General features: G+C 43.3%; 1 protein-coding gene across 7 annotated transcripts in view; it reads right to left on the bottom strand.

Moving 5' to 3' along the window:
- Positions 1–21,471, bottom strand: part of USP54 (ubiquitin specific peptidase 54) — a 154,870-nt gene that overhangs the window by 65,146 nt on the left and 68,253 nt on the right. The gene's annotated exons all lie outside the window — the stretch shown is intronic.

Here is a 21,471-nt window from a genome sequence, read left to right on the forward strand (position 1 = left end):
CTGAAGTGGATTTGCATCAGACTTATGAGGTTGTAAATTCCTTCCTTCCCGCGAGTCCGCTGAACTGTAGTTACACAATGCCATTATTGTAGTTTAGTAGACTCACAGTGAATTCACCAGATCATAAATCATTCTGATGCTGCTAATCCACTTCAGATGAGTAGTGTCCATAATGGCAAATACAGCTCCCACATGGACGCATTTCCAAGAGTGAACGCCCTTGCCCGAAACTAGCCTATGAGCAAGAGTGTAAACATCTAGACACAGCACATACATAGACTGCCTGTCTTCCTGTTAAAGGGAACCTGTCATCAACTTTATGCTGCCCATACTAACGGCAGCATAAAGTAGAGACAGGTGAGTTGATTTCCGCGGTCTGTCATTTATAAGTTAAAAGTAAGTGGTTGCCGAGAACCAACATCACAATCATTGCAGACTCTGGGCCTGGAAAAGAGTTATGGCCATCTGAGAATAGTCATGGTTATTCATGGATTCCTCCTCTTCCTTCCCCACCTACTGATGACTGACAGGCTTCTACCTAGTTTTCTCCCTCTCTCTCTAGGAGAACTGCCAACTCCCTCTCTCTCTCTAGGAGAGAACTGCCAACCATCAGCAGATGGGCGCGGGAGAGCAGGAGATTCTGAATAACCAGGACTCTTCTCAGGTAGATTTGACTCTTTTCCTGGCCTGGACTGCAATGATTATAATGCTGGTTCTCAGCAACCACTTACTATTAGCTCATGACTGACACACCGCTGAAATCAGCATTTCGGTCACTAATTTATGCTGTTCTCAGTGAGGTCAGCATAAAGTTGATGACAGGTTCCCTTTAAAGTGTACCTAAACATTTAAACTTTTATTTTTTTACAAATGCCCCAAGAATCATGTTTGGAATATAATTTATGGTCTTACTACCAAAACAGGTCCCTGAATTCCAGGCTTTTCTGTAGCACTGCAGTGCCTAAAGACTCAGTCCACCAGTGCCATATATGCAGTATATGGCTTCTGATTTCTACAATATGCACTGCAGTGAGCACTGTAAAGTAGAGTGCTCCTGCCTGTGCCAGCTCCACTTACACCTCTGAATAGAACATTGAAGCAGGATACCCTGCAACCATGTGCTATGCCAGGATTTAGGAGAGCAAGGACAGGAAGGTGCAGCAATGTTTGCTCCTGCCGGTACAGTGCTCACTGCAGCGCATGTTGTAGAAATTAGAAGCCGTACACTGCATATATGGCATATATGGAAAGCGCTAAGGAAAGGCCTGAACTTAGGGGGCCTGTCTTGCAAGTAAAACAATAAAATCAGTTCATAAAACATATTATAAGAATTGTTTTAGGGCATTTTTAACAGTTTTTTTTTTTTTTTTTTTTTTTTTTATGTAAAAGATTAGGTACACTTTAGGCCAACTTTTAGCAATAGAGTTGAAAAAGAAACTCCCAAAACTATTCTTAAAAATTATTTTAAAATATATATATATATTTTTACCAGAACCCAAAGAGACCTGGACATGTACAAAAGTATGTTTTCAATGGCACGAAAGGAGAACGTTGCTGCCAGATACCTCAGCTGTAACTTATCTACTGCCAGAACAAAATGAGAGGGTACTGAAATTCAACTTGCCCTTCTACCATGACATCTATTGAGGGAAAGTCCCCATGTACATGACATAGTAGTCTGAAGACCCAGCCGATGTGACAGATAATCATACAATTCTACTTCATTATGACAGCAGAGATAGTTGTATGTACAGATCATAATCATAGAAATTGTAAAAATATTGCAATAAAGTAACTCATGAAATCACTGGCCTCTCATACTCCCCCGAAATGTACTCCCATCAACTACTCCAACCACTGGAAAGTCAAAAGGTGAGGTGACTACACCAACCAACAACCAAACCATGATGGGGAATAGTATGATAAACTCCCTGTACATGCTACACAAACTTGGTTGGAGCAAATGATAGTCACAGGCTTTAGAAATACTTTCCTGGCATTTGGAGAGACATATACTCCTCTTCTCATCTTGACTGAACATGACTGGTGGCACATAGATGGCATTTTCAGTACCCATACGCATTGCCTGGACATCTGACTACAGCACCTTTAGCCCGCTTTCCCCTGGTTTGTTATGTCAAAGACCCCAGTAATGTTAGATTTTTTTTTATTTTATATACTTGTAAAATATTCTCCTTTTAGGTCATCTTTTATGAAAACATAAGCACAGCTCATCATGTAGGACCTGTGATTTATTTTGGCACAGAGCCTGTGCCCTAGGACAAAGTACTTTTGTTAACAGAACAAATAAAGCCTTCATTCCACCACTGAAACCAATATCAACAATGACCCCCACCACTGCCAGAGCTGCTTTATTAATGTAGCGGAAGGAAGAAATATTTCTTATAGAATTTCATATTTATCAAAATAACGGCTTCCCATTAGCAATAAATTTATAGTAACAGTTTTTTTCACATCTGCCTTTAATACATGTATAGATTTGATATTATGTTAGGAATTACATTAATTAAGTTACTTTTGGAAATTTTCAACTGTACATTCTCCACATTCATTCTCATACAATCTAAAAATATCATTTTGCCATCCTGAATTGAAGACGCTCACAAACCTTTTGGTACTTTCCGATGGGGCAACCTGAAGCATTACCGAACATGATACTTTCCAGCAATTTCCTTCACATAACTGGAAAACACTTATGCAGTTCATTATTTTAAGAAATCTACTAAGTCATCCTCAGAAAATGTATTGCCGAACCCTCCTTCACAGATGCCCTCAAATCCAAACTATTTTGAGAGCAGAGAGCAATCTTTCTGCACTAACATGGGTTGCTGACCAGGGGCGTACACAGTTCTCAAAGGGCCCCAAAGCAAAACGGTATGGGCTCCCCTGCCCCAACCAGTTTCCTATACACATGTGACAATCACTCCCAGACAACGCAAAGTGCAATGCCCCCGATTTCTGACGAATATACTTATTTTATTACATGTCCGGTCACAAAACGGAATGCTGCCGGAACGGCAGACATCCTGAACAGATCACTTTCCATTCAGAATGCATATGGACTAAATGGAAACATTTATTTTCTGGTATTGAGATCCTCTGCCGGATCTCAATACCAGTAAACAACAATGTAAGTGTGAAAGTAGCCTTAGGGTTCATTCCGACGGCCATATGCTGTCCGCAAAAATGCGGATCCGTTTTTTTGCGGACAGCTCAGCATGTCTACAAAAAAACCGGATTGCATTCAGTTTTTTTGTTGATCCATAGACTTCAACAGGGCCATGTCCTGATTTTCACTGACAAGTATAGGACATGTTTCATTTTTTTGCTGAGCCATGCAATGGAAGAAAAGGGCCCCACAGAAATAAATGGGACAGCATCTAATCTGCAAAAAAAACTGATTTTTGCGGACAGCATACAGCCGTCTGAATGAGCCCTTAAAGAGGACCTTTCATCAGTTTTGGCATAGGCTAATTATGGTATTACCTTGTAGGGCGGCCCCTACTGATGCCATGGGTGTATTTTTTCTTTTCACCCCCCGCCGGTTCGTCCGCTGTTGTCCCCCGTTATTCTGGCGCACTGTATTGTAATGAGCTGTAAATTCTCAACGGGGCGGAGACGCAGGCTTCTGCTGTGGGCGTCTCCTTCTCCCTGGAGACGCCCACAGCAGAAGACTGCGTCTTTACCCAGTTTCGAAGTTACAGCTTATTACAATACAGCGCGCCAAAATAACGGGGGACCACAGCGGACGAACTGGGGATTTAAAAAATTTTTTTTTGGACAATACACCCATGGCATCAGTGGGCGCTGCCCTACAAGGTAATACCATAATTAGCCTTTGTGAAAAACTGATGAAAGGTCCTCTATAAATGAGAGCTATATATAACTGTATGTGCAGTTGGTAATGTAAGAAAAAGAGCACAGTGTCCGATAAGGCCTGTTGTACATTTTCAGTAAGCCTGAATACCAGGCGCTACAAAGTTACTGTCTGGCCCCCTTCACTATAATGGGGATGGCAGAGATCCGGCCACAACCCGGCAAATATGCCGAGGAGCGGTCGGACAAATACTGCCACACACAGCAGTTTTCGTCTGGTTGCTTCATGACATATTTGCCGGGTAGCAGCCAAATCTCTGCCATCCTCATTATAGTGAATGGGGCTGGACGGTATCTTGGCAGCACACCGTAGTGCCCGGTATTCACAGATCTTGCAGGCTGGTCACGACCTGAACTGCTCACTGCAAATGTGGAAGTCTAAATGTGAATAAAATAATCATGAAAAAAATTGCAGCTGCTATATTTCATGCTTCACAAGGAGTTGTGCGTTGGAACTGATAATTCCTCAAGGACTCATCTCCCCACAAATGCCAATCACCTGTCCCAGGCCCACCGCTTTTCTATTTCCGACCACTGCCGATCCCCGCAAAAGCAGAAAGCCACTGGTTCCCGTGACCGCTGTGGCTAATCTCAAGTCTTGGCTATAACAGAGGTTTGAATGGTACATCACAGCACCAAGGCCTGTTATTGGCCACAATCATGGGAGCCAGTCGCTTCCTTGTCCAACGGAGACCAGAAGTGGCTGGAAACAGAGCAGCAGCAGGACCTGGGACAGGTTAGTGGCGCTTGTTACTTTCAGGGGGGGTAGGGGTTGGACCACAGGGATTGTCAGCTCCAAGGCCAGACAACCCCTTTAATATGGTCTCTCTCTTCTGTCTGGCAGTTTTGTCTGGCAGGTGTCAGACCATCCAATCGCATATAATGAACTATCCTGAGGATAGGTCATCAGTATTTAGGTCTCTGTAGAGGGAAGGGTGAGATTTAAATATATATGTCTAATATATGCATATATATTGGCCCTGTATGGCCAGTGGGGACATATGGGTCTGTCCAGGTTATATATATATATGTGGGCTTATTAACTGCCCATTCATACCCCCTAGGTACCTAAGGGCCGGATTATACTTCAGTCCTTCCTGAACTGTCACCAATATTGGGGTTGAGGGGGCAAATATATTCCAACCCTTTCCTCAAGTTATTGTCATGTACTCGACAACAGGGGGATTGTAGAGGGAAGAGTGAGATTTGAATATATATGTATATATGTCTGATATATGCATATACACTCACCTAAAGAATTATTAGGAACACCTATTTCTCATTAATGCAATTATCTAGTCAACCAATCACATGGCAGTTGCTTCAATGCATTTAGGGGGGTGCTCCTGGTCAAGACAATCTCCTGAACTCCAAACTGAATGTCAGAATAGGAAAGAAAGGGGATTTAAGCAATTTTGAGCGTGGCATGGTTGTTGGTGCCAGACGGGCCGGTCTGAGTATTTCACAATCTGCTCAGTTACTGTGATTTTCACGCACAACCATTTCTAGGGTTTGCAAAGAATGGTGTGAAAAGGGAAAAACATCCAGTATGTGGCAGTCCTGTGGGCAAAAATGCCTTGTGGATGCTAGAGGTCAGAGGAGAATGGGCCGACTGATTCAAGCTGATAGAAGAGCAACGTTGACTGAAATAACCACTCGTTACAACCGAGGTATGCAGCAAAGCATTTGTGAAGCCACAACACGCACAACCTTGAGGCGGATGGGCTACAACAGCAGAAGACCCCACCGGGTACCACTCATCTCCACTACAAATAGGAAAAAGAGGCTACAATTTGCACGAGCTCACCAAAATTGGGACTGTTGAAGACTGGAAAAATGTTGCCTGGTCTGATGAGTCTCGATTTCTGTTGAGACATTAAAATGGTAGAGTCCGAATTTGGCGTAAACAGAATGAGAACATGTATCCATCCTGTGATGGCTACTTCCAGCAGGATAATGCACCATGTCACAAAGCTCTAATCATTTCAAATTAGTTTCTTGAACATGACAATGAGTTCACTGTACTAAAATGGCCCCCACAGTCACCAGATCTCAACCCAATAGAGCATCTTTGGGATGTGGTGGAACGGGAGCTTCATGCCCTGGATGTGCATCCCTCAAATCTCCATCAACTGCAAGATGCTATCCTATCAATATGGGCCAACATTTCTAAAGAATGCTATCAGCACCTTGTTGAATCAATGCCACGTAGAATTAAGGCAGTTCTGAAGGCAAAAGGGGGTCCAACACCGTATTAGTATGGTGTTCCTAATAATTCTTTAGGTGAGTGTATATTCGCCCTCTATGGCCAGTGGGGACATATGGGTCTCCTGTATCTGGACCCAGTATATGGGTCTGTCCGGGTTTTATATAATATATATATATATTTATAGATGTGCCCCAAGCATATATATATATATATATATATATATTATATATATATATATATTTATATATATATATTTATATTTTAAAGGCCAGTATTTCCCCCCAATCAATAAAGATCCTCTGCCCTTTGATAACATCTCCGGAGATGCTATGCATAAGAGGGACAGGAGAACAAAGAGCTTCCCAGCCCCTGTGTGCCGCGTACCTATCACGGGGTATGCGATATCTCCACAGGCGGGAGGATTAAAGGATCCTCCTGCCTGGGGGCGCGCTCTAGGACGCGTGGGCTGGTGCAGTGACGTCACATCACTGCGCCAGCCCACGTGGACCTGGCTGCAGGAAACTGGAGCGAGTTTAAATACCCCAGCGGCACTGCGCTCAGAAAGCAGAACCCCTCCCCCCCCCCCCCCAGAAGAAAGGAGAGCGCAGCCGACAGTCAGAAGAGAAGATTTCCCCCCCCCCCTCCCATGGAGAAAGCACAGGTAACTCTGCAGCTGGGGGAAGGAAAATACCAGCCCCAGAAAGCGCAGGCAGCGATGCGCTGAGGGAAGTTAACCCCAAGCGAGGATCATCCCCTGGGAGGAACGAGCAACCCCTGGAAGATGAGCATTAGTGGCTGAGTATTCCCTATACCACCAATGCTTTTAGCTCGTATAGCTAGTTTGTGGGGTGGAATTTTATATTATATTGTATTGTGTAGTGTAGTTAGGTGTAATATTATCTTGCTGTGTTGTAGTGTTGTATTACTGTACTGTGGTGTGTGTGTCTATGTATATATATTTATAACCATTGATATATAAATATATATATATATATATATATATATAGATAGCGTATTATTAGACTGTATACTTGCTATTGTGTAATAAATACTTTATTATTCATAATACAGTGTATAGTGTTTTTAGTAGTCGCCGTCGTAGTATAGTAGTAGTATAACATAGTTCAGTGTAGTGTAAAGGCAACAGAGTTAGTTCATTTTATTGTATAAATAGGCGGAGTCATCAGACGACTCACGCCTATTTATGAAGATTAATAATGAGATTACCCAAAATATCAATAATTAATATCCCCTTTTACAGTCTCTTAAAACCCCCTTTAACCCCTTAAGGACACATGACGTACCGGTACGGCATGTTTCCCGAGTCCTTAAGGTTTGCTGCACTTTCTGCAGATTCTGATGACCGCGGGGATCAGAAACTTTAAAATGCCCGAAATATAGATTTTCACTCCCCCTGCACCCCTGAGTGATTTTATGGCGGCGGGTGGTGCAGGAGGGGGGGGGGGGGTTGCAGGCCGTGCGGGAGGCGGGATCGCGATCCCACGCCTCCTCTTAAATATTCATTGGTGTACAATGGTTATAACAGAGTGTCAGCACATTGCTGACACTCTGGTATAAACAGCTGACATCTGTGCTGTGATGTCAGCCGTTTAACCCTTTCCATACCACGATCCGTACGGACCGCGGTATGGAAGAGCAGAGGTTAACAGTAAAGGAGCTCCCTCCCTCTCCCATCGGGGGGCTGCTGTGCCTTTGCAGCCCCCAGACAGGATGGGGTCACAGAGGGAGGGAGCCCCCCTCCTTACCCTTCCCCGTCTGCTCAGTTGTGGCCACAACTGAGCAGACGGGGAAGGTTCCCATGGCAACAGGACGCCTTCTCAGGCATCCTGCTGTCCATGGTGCTGAACAGATCTGTGCTAAAGGCATAGATCTGTTCAAAGTGTAAGTAAAATACAGTACAATACACTATATAGTGTACTGTACTGTATTATACAGACATCAGACCCACTGGATCTTCAAGAACCAAGTGGGTCTGGGTCAAACAAAAAAAAAAGTGAAAAAAGTAAAGTAAAAAAAAAAAAAAAACACATTTATCACTGAATAAAAAAAAATAAAAAAAATACACTACACATATTGGGTATCGCCGCGTCCGTAACGACCTGATCTATAAAACGGTCATGTTACTTTCCCCGCACGGTGAACGCCATAAAAAAATCAAAATAAAAACTATGAGGATATTGAAATTTTGCCCACCTTACTTCCCAAAAAAGGTAATAAAAGTGATCAAAAAAGTCGCATGTACGCCAAAATAGTACCAATCAAACAGTCATCTCATCCCGCAAAAATCATACCCTACCCAAGATAATCGCCAAAAAACTGAAAAAACTATGGCTCTTAGACTATGGAAACACTAAAACATGATTTTTTTTTTGTTTCAAAAATGAAATCATTGTGTAAAACTTACATAAATAAAAAAAATAAGTAAACATATTAGGTATCGCCGCGTCCGTATCGACCGGCTCTATAAAAATATCACATTACCTAACCCCTCAGATGACCACCGTAAAAAAAAAAAAACGGTGTAAAAAAAGCTATTTCTTGTTACCTTGCCTCACAAAAAGTGTAATTTAGAGCAACCAAAAATCATATACCCTACACTAGTACTAACAAAACTGCCACCCTATCCCGTAGTTTCTAAAATGGGGTCACTTTTTTGGAGTTTCTACTCTAGGGGTGCATCAGGGGGGCTTCAAATGGGACATGGTGTCAAAAAAAACAGTCCAGCAAAATCTGCCTTCCAAAAACAGTATGGCATTCCTTTGCTTCTGCGCCCTGCCGTGTGCCCGTACAGCAGTTTACGACCACATATGGGGTGTTTCTGTAAACTACAGAATCAGGGCCATAAATAATGCTTTGTTTGGCTGTTAACCCTTGCTTTGTAACTGGAAAAAAAAAAATATTTAAATGGAAAATCTGCCAAAAAAGTGAAATTTTGAAATTGTATCTCTATTTTCCATTAAATCTTGTGCAACACCTAAAGGGTTAACAAAGTTTGTAAAATCAGTTTTAAATACATTGAGGGGTGTATTTCCTTAGATGGGGTCACTTTTATGGAGTTTCTACTCTAGGGGTGCATCAGGGGGGCTTCAAATGGGACATGGTGTAAAAAAAAAAAAAACAGTCCAGCAAAATCTGGCTTCCAAAAACCATACGGCGCACCTTTCCCTCTACACCCTACTGTGTGCCCGTACAGTAGTTTACGGCCACATATGGGGTGTTTCTGCAAACTACAGAATCGGGGCAATAAATATAGCATTTTGTTTGGCTGTTAACCCTTGCTTTGTTACTGGAAAAAAAGGATTAATATGGGAAATTTGCCCAAAAATCTAAATTCTGAAATGTTATCACCATTTGCCATTAACTGTTGTGGAACACCTAAAGGGTTGACGACATTTGTAAAATCAGTTTTGAATACCTTGAGGGGTGTAGATTCTAGAATGGGGTAATTTTTTGGTGGTTTCTATTATGTGAGCCTCACAAAGTGACTTCAGACCTGAACTGGTCCCTAAAAAGTGTGTTTTTGAAAATTTCAGAAAAATTTCAAGATTTGCTTCTAAACTTATAAGCCTTGTAACATCCCCCAAAAATAAAATATCATTCTCAAATTGATCCAAACATGAAGTAGACATATGGGGAATGTAAAGTAATAACTATTTTTGTAGGTATTACTATGTATTATAGAAGTAAAGAAATTGAAACTTGGAAATTTTCAATTTTTTTTACAAATGTTTGGTAAATTTGGTATTTTTTTTATAAATAAAAATGATTTTTTTTTTACTTCATTTTACCAGTGTCATGAATGGCCTGGATAAGGCCTCTTTCACACTTGCGTTGTTGGGATCCGGCATGCACTTCCGTTGCCGGAGGTGCCCGCTGGATCCGGAAAAACGCAAGTGTACTGAAAGCATTTGAAGACGGAACTACTGGTTGCCATAGTAGGAGCGGGGAGCAGGGGAGCGGTATACTTACAGTCCGTGCGGCTCTCGGGGCGCTCCAGAATGACGTCAGAGCGCCCCATGCGTATGGATGACGTGATCCATGCGATCACGTGATCCATGCGCTTGGGGCGCCCTGATGTCACTCTGGAGCGCCCGGGGAGCCGCACGGACGGTAAGTATGCTTTTCCCCCGCTCCCCGCTACACTTTACCATGGCTGTCAGGACTTTAGCGTCCCGGCAGCCATGGTAACCACTCTGAAAAAGCTAAATGTCGGCTCCGGCAATGCGCCGAAACGACGTTTAGCTTAAGGCCGGATCCGGATCAATGCCTTCCAATGGGCATTAATTCCGGATCCGGCCTTGCGGCAAGTGTTCCGGATTTTTGGCCGGAGCAAAAAGCGCAGCATGCTGCGGTATTTTCTCCGGCCAACAAACGTTCCGTTCCGGAACTGAAGACATCCTGATGCATCCTGAACGGATTTCTCTCCATTCAGAATGCATTAGGATAATCCTGATCAGGATTCTTCCGGCATAGAGCCCCGACGACGGAACTCTATGCCGGAAGACAATAACGCAAGTGTGAAAGAGCCCTAAGTCAAAGTGTTTTAAAGTCATCACCACTTAAAGTGACACTGGTCAGATTTGCAAAAAATGGCCTGGTCCTTAAGGTGAAATAAGGCTGTGTCCCTAAGGGGTTAACATCCAAAATGGTCTGTATTTTTGTCTTCTCTGCTTTTCACCATGCATGGTCAATACAGATTGTGGTGATTTACTAAAAGTCATATCACTAGATATGGATGTATCTGACAAGTGCAAATCAGTTATACTCCATTTTGACTTAAAGGGGTTCAGCAGAAATCCTGTTTGGGTTTTTTTATGAAGAAAATATTTTTCTAATTCCACACAACTGTAGGCAAAAACTGACAATTCGGCCTGGCCATGACAATCTTCCCATGACTGTCAGTTACCAAGATCGTATTAAACTATTGGTCATCGCAGATATCTTGTAAAGATATTGTGGCTTCTGGTACATATGGTAATAAGGGAGCGTAAATTTATGCCCTCTCAGGTTTTCCTGCAGATTCTTATGCTCATTGACTTACCCATCCATGTTCCAGCAAACGGTTGTTCCAGGAGGTGCGCCATGCTGACCAGCCAAGCTCTGGCTGGTCAGCCCATCAGTGAGCCTGGCCAATCAGGTCCCTGGCTCGGCATCCAATCCTAGAGCTAGGCGGGGAATTTAAAGGGTAACGGTCATGTTTTCATAAATAAAAAATTATCAATTTTAGCATATGTTACTGCTGCAGCAGCATTATGCACAAAGCAATCTTTAGTTTCGTCACATACCACTGTGGTTTTTCACTTAGTTACGGCTGTTTAAACATTTACAATATGAGGACCTGCTCAAGATGGCTCCTCTGCCAGTTCTCTGAGGCCAAAACTGCTTTCCCTCACTTCCCATACACACTTGATGTAACCAGCAGATCCCTGCCAGCCAATCAGACTGGATTACTGAAAGACACGCCTCCTCAATCTGTAGCCTAATGCAGGCATGTAGTGTGAAGAACCGCCCCTCTGTCTTCTTAGACCGAGACAGACAAGCCATAGCAACTGTCTTTTAAGGAGCAGTGGAAAGGGACAGAGGACATTAATGCAAGCTGTTATTATAAGGCAATCATTGACAGACTAACTCAGGTATACATGCCTAGCTCTAATAAACTAGCAAATAAAAAAAATATGACCGTTACACTTTAAGTCCGGCATTTACTGCTTGTCAGTGCCTATGATTCTTTGCTTGTTCTTTTTTCCTTGTGCTCAAATCAGTGCCACATTTCTGTAGGACCTTCTTGTGTATTGACCTCAGTTTAAGGATTTACCAGTTGTCTACTGATGAGGCATCTAAAGATTCTCCTGGCACTGGCTCCTCGACTCGTTTCTGGATTAACCCCTCGTCTGCTGTTTTGGCTTCTACTGACTATTCTGGCTTTAATTCTACTCTACTCTACTGCTACTTTCTGGCAACCGATACATCTGTTACCTGTAAGCTTGCACATATTTTCTGCCACAGACGTAGCATAGGTCTCTAGTAGACAAGTCCAAATGGCCTCAAGTTTGGCACTGCTGAACATCTAGGCATAGCCTTAGATCTACTAACAGGAGTGGTAAAGGAAATAAATGTAGCAGATTAAAGCTGGCCATACATCTAAGATCATGTTCGGCTGTCCATGGATCGTTCCCAGCAACAGGCCAGACTAAACTGTCCGACCAAGAAGTCTTTTTTATTTGACTCCCTATTCCTTGAGCACAATGACAAATGATCAGCCAAATCCAGCAGATCATACCATAAACCTGTCAATTTGCCAAAAATATCTGCTGTCTGTTATCGTGAACTATCATTTTTGCTAGTTATTCAAAAGACAATACGCTGAAATGGTACAAATCAGCCATTCCAGACAACATTTCTCTCATGCGCATGGCCAGCATAAGAGATTGCTGGCAACGGTCCCAGAGGATGACCTTGTATATTAAAACTTACACTCACCCAAAGTCATAAATAATCCACAATTCACAGTGAGGACTTCTTAGCTGCCATATACAGTACAAGCACCCTAAAACTAACCACACGTCAATATCTAATGTTGGCCAAAAGCGCCAATTTCAGCTGGATCAGCTGACCATCTAATATGTGTGAGGGCCTTCTGACTCTTCCCCGACATCAGCTTGATTTGAACATTCACAATCCTTTTTTGTGACTGGCAGCAACTTATTTCTCTCTTCTCATTCAGATCACATTCATGCTCTGCTGAACCTAGCGCATATGCATGTTTATGGGGGAAAGGAATAGCTGTTGGCTGAAAAGGTCATTAACCTTTTAAAAAACTTTTGATATGTCACAGAGACATATGAAAAGTTTTATTCGGTAGGGGTCTGAGTGCAGAGACCAACACCAATCTCTAGAATGATGGGAGACAGAGGTCGCAATAATGCCTGTACAAGCGTCACAGACGCCTGTTCAGGCTGTTTTACTCTATGAAAAAAGTCTAAGGTGTACCAATACACCTTAGACTTTTCCCTTACATTCAGCAGCACTGTGAACGGCACAGGCAGCGCAGCGATGCTGCCTGTGCCTGAAATAACCAATAGCAAAGCTCCTTACAGCAAGGAACTTTGTTATTGGTTGGTATAGGGCACGCCTACAGGTCCTGCAGCAGGGGAAGCCGGCGGGAGTTGGAAGGAGGAGGGGCCGGCTCCAGGGGGTGGCTGTTGTATGAAGAGCGGTGTGCACTGCCTGAGGACCCCGGGAAACATGACAGGGCCGCTGGAGAGGTAAGGAGCCGCAGACTCATGTGACTGGTCCCCGGTCTGAGAGAAGAGCTGCCCCCAGTACCGGGTAGAGCGGGCTGGGGGGTGGGAGAGTTGTTGTTTCTTTCCACCTTGCTATCGTCCCATAACTAGCACCCCCTCCGGCTGCAGGATGAGGACGTAGTCTCTAGGTGTGCAGAATAGTTTTGATAAGAACATGACCTACAGAAATACAAGGGGAGACACAAAATATAATAGGACCCCCCCTACTAGTGACCCTGCTCCCCCCTCCTCCTGTCACCCCACTAGTGACCCTGCTCCCGCCTCCTCCTGTCACCCCACTAATGACCCTGCTCCCCCCTGCTCCTGTCACCCCACAGGGAAGAAGCTGAACAGACTCCACCGACTATGATGGGATCAGTTCAGTTTCTGTTCGGGATCTGTCTTTTTACCGGACAAAAAAGTGCTGCATACAAGGCTTTTTTGTCTGGTCTTTCGACAGAATCTGCAACAGAGGCTCCAAACTGAGCCTCCAACGCATATTTGAACAAGTGTAGGCCTACGTATTATGTATTTGAACTACTGCAACTTTCATACTCCTCCTCGAGTAAAAATACTCCTCAAAAATGGTCAGAGGAGTATTTTTACTCTTCTGCAAAAAACGTAGTGCGACCTCCGATAGGAGAGAAGCGCAAGCATGTTGTGCTCTCTCTCCTTGCTGCACGAGACAGGTTCCATAGAATTCTATAGGCCTGTCTCAAATCCGTCCTCTGCAGCGAGGAGAGAGAGTGTGCTATGCGCACTTCTCTCCCCTTGTTCTAGAGATTGATGGGGGTCTCAGCACTCAGACCCCCCACAGATTTTTTGTATGACTCTGACATATCAAAAGTTAATTACCCTTTAACAAGCTTTCAGGCATCAACTATCTAAAATGTGTGGTCAGCTTTTTCTTTTTTTTCGCACTGATGAAACATACAAAAACCTTTCTTTTAGATCTTTAGGAAGATGCCTGAGTTAGTCCGTCACCACGTCCTAATTAACACACTGCAAAAATGTTAAATGAAAGATTTCCACAGAAGACTTGTGGCTCATATTTACCTTTGTAAAAACATGAGGACGGGTCCATGAAATACAATTGTAAATTAGTTGCAAGTCCATGAATATAAAAACATTGCTGGAGTTGGCTCACTAGAACCTTGTCCAAGAAAACACTGGACCAGTAATATCACTTCTATTATATTATAATATATATATATATACATATACATATACATACATACATACATACATACATACATACACACACACACACACATACACACAAATAAATGTAGCAGAGCTAAAATTGACACTGATAATACATGGCATAGTGTTAGCTCGTGACAAAGCCATTGAAAAAGTTAATTACCATTGTTTACTTAAAGGGGTATTCCCATCTCAGACAATGGGGGCAAAGGGAGCAGGGAAAGTGGTGGCTTGGAGACCCCAGGGACAGCCCGGGTACGGCCACCGCCAAGTGCTCTCCCCATAGAATTTAATGGAAGCACACCGCGCATGTGCAGCCACCGCTCCCATTCACTTCTATGAGCCTGATGTAAATAACCGAGCAAGCATGCACAGTGCACCCTCCATCACTTTCAGGGCTCCATTCTCTGTGTAAGTGTGGGTCCCAGAGGTGGGACCCAAAGCTATCGAATAATGGGAAAACCCCTTTAAGGCTACATTCCCAGATGCTTCAATATGCGGCAGAATTATCCGGGAATATTACTGCAAAGTAAGCCAACCAACAGGTAGTGTGCAGTTACACAAAACTCAGTCTTGTCCAAGTTTACAATGTCTAATTACTGTAATAGGATTATTAAAGGGGGTTGTCCGATTTTGTAATACTAACGACCTATCCTCGGGATAAGTTATCAATATCAGATCTGCCAGGGCCCTTGCACAAGTGCTGTATTCCCCTCACTGTTACCTGCTCACCATTGCAATGTTGATGGCGAGCAAGTAAACAGTGAAAATAAAGCAGCACTCGTACGAGCACTGCAGTCTCTTCAAACTGCCTATCGGCAGGGTTGCCGGCACTCAGGACCCCGATCTGATATTTATGACCTATTCTGAGGACAGGTCATCAATATTACAGAAGAGGACAACCCCTTTAAATCTACCCCTTAGGCAGAGGTCAATAGAAAAACAGAAAAATAAGTAATCAGAAAACTATGTTCAGGCCCCTAGAGAGATTAAAACTTAAAAGGTAAAAAAAAAAAAAGTTAAAATTTAAAAAAAAAAAAAAAAAAAAATCACCCCCTTTCCCCATTTTACATATAACAACAAAAAAAATAAACACATTTGTTCTCATAGCGTCTAAAAATGCCAAAACTACTGAAATATAAAATTAAACCAAACTGTGAATACTGTAACTCAAAAAGTTGATAATTTTTGGTTTCACCTCACAAAAAAAAACTATAAAAAATGATTAAAAAGTCATAAACCCAAAAAGGATGTCAAAAACTACACACTGTGCCACAAAAAAAAGCATTTACACTGCTCTTTAAATGGAAATATAAAAAAAAAAAAAATTATGCTGGGTTCACATCACGTTTCTATCATCTACTTAACAGATGCCCAAAAGAAGAATGAAAATCGATGCCAACAGAAGGGCATGTGTTTTATATTGACTTCAATCTTCATGGCATGGCAGAGTCTGCTTTCGTAGCTCCTAAAAAAGTTGGACAGTGACAGATAAATTTTTTAACATGCCATCTATGTAAAAAGGATGCAATTGAATGTCCTTCTGCCAGCATCCATTTGGATTTGCATTTTGGGTAACTTAAATGGGTCTGCTAATCGGATGATAGAAACTTGATGTGAATTCAGCCTTATGGGTGTTAGAACATGGTGATGCAAATAAAAAAAAAAAAAATTCAAAGTTTTCTTTATTTTCTTAAACATAAAAATATATAAATTTGCCGTAATCATACTGACCTGCAAAATAAATATACAGGTAACACATCGTTCTTAAGACACAGTGAATATCGTAAAATGAGACCCATAAAAGAAAGATGCAATTGCATTTTTTTCTCCAATTTTTTTTTTTTACAGCTAAACAATGCAGCATATGGAACAGAGGTCCCAACTGCTGGTATCTCCACTGATCACGAGAATAGGGCTCCTATGTCCCTCACCAGAAGCAGCAATGGAGCATGAGCACTGCAGCTCCATACAAACTTTATTGGGGTCCTTTTCCAAAGGAGCTGTCAAAAATGAAAGGTGGAATCTGATTGGCTACTATGGGCAACTAAGCCAGTTCTACTTTACTCCAGTTTGATAAATGACGCTATACGTGACTGCCTGAGATAGCCTAGCAATATGTTCCACTGACTTTATTTGAATGGGTAAAACCTGCTCGGGCTCGGACTGGCCCACAGGGGAATTCCCCGGTGGGCCCCTGAGAAAGGTGGGCCCCCTTTCCACCAGCACAGCATCTCAAATAACCTATATCAATATAAAAAACTGGGTAGACAATCCAGTTTATTATTATAGACGCATTGGAAGGTTTAGATGGCCTCTAGGAATAGATGCGGGTCAGCCAGTTCCATCTTTTCTGGGACCCACCTTTTGAAGTTGTTGCAGAGAACCCTAAAATAGTCTTGTTGTCTGCCTCTCTGAGAGCAGGTAATATTTGCATGTTGCTGTACATTGGGCGCCCAAAATGAATTTTACTGGTGGGCCCTAGGTATCCCAGTCCGACACAACCTGCTCCTATGATCGGTGGAGGGTTACAGTCAGGCCTTCACTGATTTCAGTCTTGGTCCAACCCCTTTAACAGGCAAAACTGTAACAGGGTGTCCAATATAAATAGTTTTAGAAATATTTCTTAAAACCATGAATCTATTGTGATGCTAAACAAGAGCGAGACGTGTAATTATGATGATGTCAGCGCTGAACAAGTCCCAATTATCTTGCATTTTCATTAATCTCTTATACATTTGTGCTACATTACTGCATCCTGCCTGGCCGCATTTTCAGCATAGTGTATGTATGTGAACATATACGGCTCTGTGTGTCTCATTAGTCAGACAGGTAGCTAGCACTCTTATTGGCATTCAGTGCATGTATCCAAGGCCATTACCAAGATCCTGATGGAATTTATTCACCCTCTCGGAAACAGATTCTGTTTTTTGGGTCACCTAATATAGGAGGGGAGTTCCAAGATCCTGTGAAAACCCACTCATTCAGAAAAACTCATTGATGTTTGTTACATGATGATTAATTTCTGTGGCAATCTGATTGAAAGAAGTAGGTCAGAGCAACACAATGAATTATTTGTATTAAAAACAGAGTCCATCAATGGGAAAGGGAAGCACTTACCAAACAATCATCTCATCAGCCCATTCTGAGAGTAGGCTCCCCATCCACCCAGTCCTCCACATAATAGGAACCTATCAGCTCTGTACCCTTCTGCTCACGTATCCCAATATCACTGGGCCAATGCAATGTGCAATCTTCACAATAAAATCATCCGACAATACTGTAACTTGTGGAAGCATTGCTAGTGACGATACATGAATGACAACTTCAGACTTTGTAACACTGTGTATGGTAAAGTACTGGAGGGGTCTATATCTCGCCCAAAATTCTCAGACAGGGGAGGTAAAAGAAGCTAAGAAAGCTGTGTTGTTTCAGCACAGTGTAGTTTGCTGAGGCATTTTTGTTTAAAGTATTTCATGTTCCTGGATTTTTATGGAATGGTGGGGTAGGTTGGTAGAGGGACCTGGCATTCCCTCCCACTCCAGTACGGCATTTTCCCTTAGCCTAAGATAAACCCAGCTGCTGGACTCATTACTGCGGGGATAAACACAGGGATGAGAGTCTCATTCTATATCAGTGCCTGGAAGCTGCATAACCTGTTGGCTGTGCGAAGCCTGATCCCAGTGTTTGCATTTGAACTACATAGGCGAGGTAACCTGATGTATAGTTAGCACTCAGATGGGCTAAGTGGTGTATTTTGTGTATGTCACAAACGTGGATGCATAAAAGTGACTAATGAACTTGCATGACACGGTCTTGAATTGGATGGAAAATAAAAGCCGTTTGGACTTTTAATCCCTGAAACTTAATCTGTCATTGTTGACTAGGGATCGACAGATATAGATTTTTTAGGGCCGATACTGATAAATGAACTTCCAGGCAGATAGCCGATGAATTTTCATTTTTGAAAAAAAATAAAAATTCCTACACAAATCTGCTGAAAATGAATATGTTTATTGTTATAATTAATATTTTGGTGTGTATTTTTTTATTTATTTTTTTACCATTAGCCCCCCTAGGGACTAGAACCCTTGTCCTATTCACCCTGATAGCAGCAGGAGGGAGCTGGCTATGGCAGCCAGGGATTCAATAGCGTCTTCGCTGCCATGGTAACCGATCGGAGACCCAGGCTCACACTGCTGGGGCTCCGATCAGAACTTCCACTGAGGAGGAGGGGAGAGGGGACCCTGTGGCCACTGCCACCAATGATTAATACTTAGGGGCTTGGGTGAGGGGGCGCACTGCACCACCAGTGATTAATACTGGGGGGGCTTGGGTGAGGGGGCGCACTGCACCACCAGTGATTAATACTGGGGGGGCTTGGGTGGGGGCTGGGGCGCACTGCGCCACCAATGATTAATACTGGGGCTGGGGGGGGGGGCGCACTGCGCCACCAATGATTAATACTGGGGGGGGGGGGCACTACACCTGAGGGGTTAACTAACGCAGATCGCAGCTACCGCTCAGAGGTCGGGAGCCGGATATGTGATTCTGCAGCCAGCTCCCGCTTCCTGTATATGAATTAATGAGAGAGTTATCTTCATTGGTGGCGCAGTGGCCACAGCCCCTCCCATCCTCTTGTCCTCTCTACTCCCATTGGTGGCAGTGGCAGCAGCAGCAAAGGGGGAGGGAGACACTGCTTCCTTCTCCCCTGTGCTGCTGAGGGAACACGAAAAGCGCTGTCAGCAGCGCGATCCTTGTTCCCCATACGTTATCGGTATATCGGCAAAATAGATGCCGATACGATAACGGTCAAAATCCTGAATAATCGGCTGATAATATTGGTAAAACCGATAATCTGTCGATCCCTATTGTTGACCTCACCACAAGCATACAGACCAATCTTCATATCACTGCTGAGAGAAATGAGGTTGGAATATATGTAAATTAGCCTCTAGGAGCAACGGGGGCATTGCTGTTATAACTAGAGGCTCAGCTCTCTCTGCAACTATCTACTTTGATTGACAGGGCTAGTTGTGATAATGTTTTCACTGTCTGGCCCTGTCACTCAAAGACTAAGTGTAATAGAAACGCCCCCGTTGCTCCTCTGGGCTTATTTGACTATATTAAAACATTAAACATTTTCCTCAGCAATGCGGGCAGATATTAAAGTGGGACCAACACAGATGCCTTTAGTTGCCAAGTGCACATGTAAGAGATCAGCCAGTTTCATAGGTACAGATCTGCTGATAGATGTCCTTTAAGTGATCTGCACCTCTTGATTAATTTGGCACATCTTACTTCAGCGCATTTCTGATTAAAGGGGTTGTTCAGGTTCAGGGCTCAACATAGGGCTGCCAGGTGGCGTTTCCACCCAGCAGTGAGCTCGGTGATGTCACCGGCACTGATGGGCGGGCTTTAGCGCTGCCTACTCTGTTAGACGGCTAGGGCCGCGCAAAAGCTGGCCCATCAGAGCTGGTGACGTCACTGAACACACTTCTGGGCGGAGACCTCCGCCTAGCAGTGTGTTATTGTAAATAAAAATGTCCTTGCCCAGCGCGATCAAGCACAGGGCAAGGGAGAGCATCGGCTAACATCAGGGGGGATGCCTGGGTGAAATTCTGGGTATGTCCGGGTTCATCTCTGGGACAACCCCTTTAAGCCTAAAGTATGAAATGCCAGTCTTGATAAATTCTCCCATAAGTTTACTTAAAAATCTCCATCTGTACAAATGCTTCCTATAGGTAAAGCTATACCCACATCTCTGCTAACCATTTACACTGTTGTCCATCCGACAGAGAACATTGAAAATGACGGAAGTTCTGAGTCAGTCACATGTCAGATATAGCTTTCAGCAGACCTTTATTATAGCTTCACATGCTGTGTTACCCAGCTTTCTGCCTAGCTATGCTGCAATATGTAGGATTTATCACTCCATAACTAGGCAGATCTGTTGATAACAGTTGCACAGCGATTCTGATCCAGCTTTTCCAGGCTCCTCAATAGCTAATTGGACTACTTATAGCATAATATGGGGAGTTATCAATATACAACTAGACATATATGGCATTTTGCAGTCTGGGAAAACTGGGTAAAATATCTGGGGGGGGGGGGGATACTGGTTATATCCAATACACGCAACGCTCTGACACCATGGGGGATGAGGGACATATGTACATCACAGCTGGTACAGTACATACATTATATACATACAGCATCAAGTCAACACTGAGTATAGGCCCAACTGCTCTCCAGCAAAACGCACTGGTTGTCACCCAGCTTTCCAAAGCTCCTAAAAGGTAAATTAATACTGCTTTAGAAAGATAGGTGGCTGCGCCCCTGAACATTAAAAAACAAAGAATCGCCTGTTCACAGTCTTGACGCTGCCCCAATCCCATCCACTTCCGGTCCCTGCAGAGTCTGGAAAGTGGCCAGGTGATTCTTTGGTTTTTTAATGTTGCAGGGGCTTCAAAGGCACAGGTCAGGACCAAAGAGCTTGTTGGCTTCAAGGTTGAACAACCACTTGAATGCTTGTGTATATGAAATGCACATCTATGCCCTAAAAGGCTTTATCACAAGGTCTCGTGCTTACAGACCGGAAACAAAGAAAGCCAGTACTAATGGTGGTCTTTAAGCGCTACCACTTTTAGGTTGGGATTTTCACCAGTCCCAGCCACTACAGTGAGACTGTGGTTGTCCCACTTCCATGTGTGCTTGTGGGCACAACTGCTGCCTCCTCTGGCATTCTTTTTGTGCAGTAGTTATTTGATATGTACAGAACCTACAAATCAGGCTTAACATGAAACCGTGTGAATTATGTTATCTTTACAGGGGTTGTGGCATGGCAGCCTCCACCGT

Source organism: Bufo bufo, chromosome 6 (genome assembly GCF_905171765.1).
Source record: "Bufo bufo chromosome 6, aBufBuf1.1, whole genome shotgun sequence".
NCBI classification, from domain to species: Eukaryota; Metazoa; Chordata; class Amphibia; order Anura; family Bufonidae; genus Bufo; species Bufo bufo.